General features: G+C 37.9%; 1 long non-coding RNA gene across 1 annotated transcript; it reads right to left on the reverse strand.

Annotated features, from left to right (window-relative positions):
• Positions 1–4,470, reverse strand: LOC137168268 (uncharacterized). The gene is made up of 2 exons (XR_010924258.1): positions 4,382–4,470; positions 1–2,599 (listed from the first exon to the last, which is right to left on the reverse strand). It is a non-coding gene; the product is annotated as an uncharacterized lncRNA (long non-coding RNA).
• Between the last annotated feature and the right edge of the window lie 724 nt (positions 4,471–5,194).

Below are 5,194 nucleotides of genomic sequence, written 5' to 3' on the forward strand. Positions count from 1 at the left end.
TTAAAATTTGATATTTTTATTAATTTTAGCAAATCACAAAGTCAGAACAGAAGCAAAGCAAGAAAAGCATCTCATTGGTTTAAACTCCATCCAATCAGATCACATGGTCAGGCAGGAGGTCATTATGACATCACAACAGGTCATACAGGAAGTTATGACATCAATAAAAATCAAACAGGAAGTCAGTCAAAATTACTTCAAATTTAACATTTTTCTCATCGTTTCTTCACACAGTTGTAACAAAGTTTGTATTTAGTGTTTCTATTTTCCAGTGACTGATTCTTCTGAAACAAACCAGTCTTCTGACAGAAACCAGTTCATCTGAATCCAGTCTGATGTCTTCTGTCTGTGGACGGAGGCGCTCTTTACTTAGCATTTTGCGTTACAGCTGAACTCTACCTAGCAACTGATGATGCATTAACTGACAGCCCATAACATGAAACTGTTATTAAATATAAGTCTGAAAAACTGCAATAACCATCTTTATGAATGATATTTTATATATAATTAGGGCTGGATGTGGTTTGATACCAGTCCAACCATTAAACATTTTCCAATAACAAACCAATTTTCTACCAAATAAACTTCTTTCTGTAAATATTGTGACCCCAGCTGGTCAGATGCAGCTCTGTATGAGGCATCGAGGAGCATTTTATGTTGTTCTGCAGTTTATACATCATCAGTCACATTTTAACACCCAGAGGAAGCAAAACCAACAACATCTCATGAAATGAATCTGAACTCTGACACTCAGGTCAGATGAGGTTCCTCCATCAGTAAACCAGGAAGTCACATGGTTTTTAAGGTCAGGTTGGGGCAGAGTCTACGTGCTCCACAATGTTTCATGTATATTTTTAATGTATAATAATAAAAATGTATTTCATGTTTGGACAGTTAAGAGCAAAGTTTTTTGTCAGATGGGCTCCAGCAGGAGGAGAACTTGCTGTGATGCAGTTATCTAACAGTTTAACTGGGAAACCTCTAATCATTAAAATGTTTTCATACAACAGACTCATTTCATGAAATTCTGTCACACCAGGCTGCATCAATTTTCAGGCATTTCTTCATTCAACATGACATTTTTGTATTTGACAAGATTTTCTCAATCTCTTGTGAGCTCCCCTCACATTCATCTCCATAGTTCTGCCCCTTACACTCACACACTGGTATTAAAGTGTCTCCCACAAGTTCACATTTGCCTTTTGTCGCACCACCACATTTCTTTTTGCTGCAGGGATCTTTTTTCTCTATCTCTTCATCACTTTTAATCAAAACAACGAATCTGCCAGGCGTCAATCGATCTCTCACACAGTCTCCTTCATAAAAGTAAGCAGTCTTAGCTTCAGGGTCTTTTGTCGCATGTTCTACATTTTTTGCACTGGTGCTCTGATGACTTTCTTTTATAAAGGCGTGTACCGCTGTGAAAGTCTCAAGCAACGGTTGTCCATTCGCAGTTTTACAGTCACCGAGTGTCTGTGGTACCTCCGAACATTTAACTTTTTCCTTTTTTTTTTTCTCAAGACATGATTTAATGTCATGTGAAACCTGTATTGCCTTGGTGTAAGTCCCTTTCACCTGTTTGGCTACAGACACGGTAAGTTCCTCTACTGGTATGTCTTTAAATCCATAAGTAGTGTGCAGGTTCCTTCTTGAAATAATTTTTTCTGAATGTTTAGTTATAAAAACAATAACCATCCAGTCATAGCTTTCATATGTTTTCTCCAAAAACGACCTGATGTTCTCTGCTACCTCTTTACGATCTGTCTTATCTTTAACAAGGTCTTCAACATCAAAATGAATGTAATCCGTAAAGTTAGAGATGCAGTACTTTTCAATTTGGAACAAAGCCGATGCAGTATCAACATAAATTTGAGCTAGATCTTTTGCCTCGTTCACCTTGTCTAAATGGTCCATGAAATTACTCACTACGATGCCCTGATTGACAAGTAAATATGTCAGCAAGCTGAATACTCTGATTTCCTTTACATGACATCTAACATGCTGAGCCATAACCTGTCCAAATTTATTCAATTCTGGTCCACTAGTGGCAGTAAGATCTCTATTTTTCAGTAAGTCGTGTAAACTCTCAGTGTAGTCTCTAACTTTTGGGTACGATGTTTTGAAATGATTGATATAATTCTGCTTCTCCTCAGAGCTTTTATTTGGATCTGCACAAAGTTCCTCAAGTTGTGTATATTTCGTCCAGGCGCGAGAAATATGATTCCCATACTTGTTGTACTGATCTGCCATAGTGTCCATTTTGTCTGTACATATTTGAATTCCGCCTTTAGCTTTGCAATGTCATCCCTGTAGACACCAAGTGTTGGATCTGCATGAATGAAGCCTGAATCTTCAAGAATTGCTTGTATAGTTTCTGAAATAGCTTTTAAATATGGCCCGGCAGTTGGTATGGCCTCAAAGGCAGGGGTGAGCATATGTAGACCCTTATCCAGGACATATGCAGCAATCTTAAGACCCTTTATTGCTTTTTCTTTTCTGCTCATTTTAGGTTTTCCCAGCTGGACAGAAGCACTCAGGCTGGAGAGAATAAGGGAGGACGACACCAGCAGCAGCAACAGCAGGCCAGCAGACGCCATGACTGCAACACACACAACATGACGTCAACACTCACATCACTACATCATTTAAGATATGATTAGATAACTCGGTGCTCTCGCTGGGCAGAAGCACCAGGCTATGACTCTTTTTGTCTACTTTCTTTGGATCTTCAAATTAAAAAATGGAGACAGGATTAGTTTTCATTACACCCGACTGGCACAAGACCAAACTATTGGTAGTGACCTGAAACCCCAACAGAGCTTAAACAAAATCCTTCTCTGCCCCCATGTGTCCTGTTGTGATCCCTGCTGGTCCAGATGGACCTGCAGATCCTCTATCTGGACTCAGAACATCCCCTCACAACCATGTAAACAAAATAAACTTAAAGTAGCAAAAGTAAAAGTTCTCCTTATGAAGTAGAACGACCCGTCAGTGTAAAATAATTCATATTATATTATTGTATTATTATTACTGATGCATATAAGAAGCACTTTAATGTTGTAGCTGGTCAAGATATATTTTAACTACCATACTGTTTAATCTGTAACACTTCATCATATTTTATAAACTGATATATTAAAATATTCATCTGTAAAGTTATTACTGCTGTCAAATAAATGCAGTGGATTAAAAAGTACAATATTTCCCTCTGAAATATGGTGGAGTAAAAGTATAAAGTAGCAGAAAATGGAGATATTCAAGTAAAGTAACAGTACTTCAAAATGTACTTAAAATACTTAAATAGAAGTAAATGTACTGAGTGATATTCCACCACTGGATTTATCATAGTAAAGTTATTATATTGTGCAAACACCAGAACTTATTATGAAATCTGCTTTTGGGTGAAGCTAGAAGACAAAAAGTCAAACTAGCACATTGAATGTTTCAGTAGAATAAAGTGAAACATGTGTAACAGCAGCAGTGGAGTTTTATTACAACAACATGCTGAGACTTTGTGTTTGTCTCTGAACAAACCACCAAACTGGCTGATTATTCCAAAGCTTTAAAGAGTATGAATCATTAATAAATGATTCACACTTTCTGATGAGTCATCGGCTCTGCAGTTATATTTAATAAGGCATTCATGAAAATAAGTTATAAATGTTCATAAATTGTTAATAAATGTATTTTCTTTCTTCCTGTATGTGCGAGAGCAGCAGGAATTTCATCGTGTGACATTCTGCCGTGAAAATCAAACTTGATTATCTGAGTTCTCAGTTATATGGAGGCTGTTTGCATCTGCAGGCTGCATGTTAGACATTCATATGAATTTAGAGTAAATTATCTTGTGCACACAATAATATAATAAATATAATAAAAATAATATTAAATAGTAACTTGTTTGCACAAGATAAAGAATCACCTTTCAGGACTTTAGGGGCTCCGTAGGAAACACAGCTTTTCAGTATAAATATAATCTGTTGTTCTTTGCATAGTAATAATACTAATTTGCTGTAATACTAATTGTAAGACAGAAGCCCAGTTGTTGTATTTTTAATACTATTAACAATGAACTGTTGCACAAGTTCAGACTAAAGTCTTTCTAATAATTTAATAAACAAATGATTAAACACATTAAACACTTGCAGAGTCTCTCCGAGTGGAAATGAAGGACAAAGTATTTATGTGTTAGTAGTTAGAAGTAATAAATATATAAAAACAGTGAATCAACAGTTCATTGTTAATGTCTTTTAACAGTCAGTATTAAAACGTGGCACCACAACAACTACAATAACAGGCTCCATGTCTCTGGTCTCAGTTTAACAAACAATTAACATTGAGTTGGTAAAAAGATGAATAAAGCAGGTGGAGACCTGGAGACCTGGAAAGATGCTGGGAGACCTGGAGACCTGGAAAGATGCTGGGAGAGCTGGAGACCTGGAAAGATGCTGGGAGACCTGGAGACCTGGAGACCTGGAAAGATGCTGGGAGACCTGGAGACCTGGAAAGATGCTGGGAGACCTGGAGACCTGGAAAGATGCTGGGAGACCTGGAGACCTGGAAAGATGCTGGGAGAGCTGGAGACCTGGAAAGATGCTGGGAGAGCTGGAGTCCTGGAAAGATGCTGGGAGACCTGGAGACCTGGAAAGATGCTGGGAGAGCTGGAGAGGGTCTGTGTAGTCCAGCTGGTCAGCAGGCTGGTTGTTGGTTGATGTGATCGAGGTCAACGAAGTCAACCTGGAGGCTGTTTCTCAGAGGAAGAGAGGGTCACTCTTATTGGAAGCTGACTGGCCACACCTTCTTGATAGTCAAATGATTCTTATCTATTTTAGGTAGCCTGAGCTGGGGAGAAAGGTCTCTACCTTTTATGGTCAAATGAGAAAACGACGAGGAAAAGCTGATAACATTGAAAACGTATTCAGAGCCTTTACTCTTTACGCCAAAGACTCTATTACACATCCCAGACTGTGGAGGTACAGAAATATGTTATAGATTCTTTAAGAGGTTTTGTTTTCCTGAGAAGCATTTTTCATTGTCTTTGCAATAATTAATTAGGATAACAGGCAATAATTAATAAGGACTGGTGTTCCATCATCCGTCCGTAATGATTGATGCAGATAGATTGATGTGAACACAAAGGATGCTGTGTCACACTCAATTGTGGGATAAACTTCATAATGGAAACACTTGGAAG

Source organism: Thunnus thynnus, chromosome 17 (assembly GCF_963924715.1).
Source record: "Thunnus thynnus chromosome 17, fThuThy2.1, whole genome shotgun sequence".
NCBI classification, from domain to species: Eukaryota; Metazoa; Chordata; class Actinopteri; order Scombriformes; family Scombridae; genus Thunnus; species Thunnus thynnus.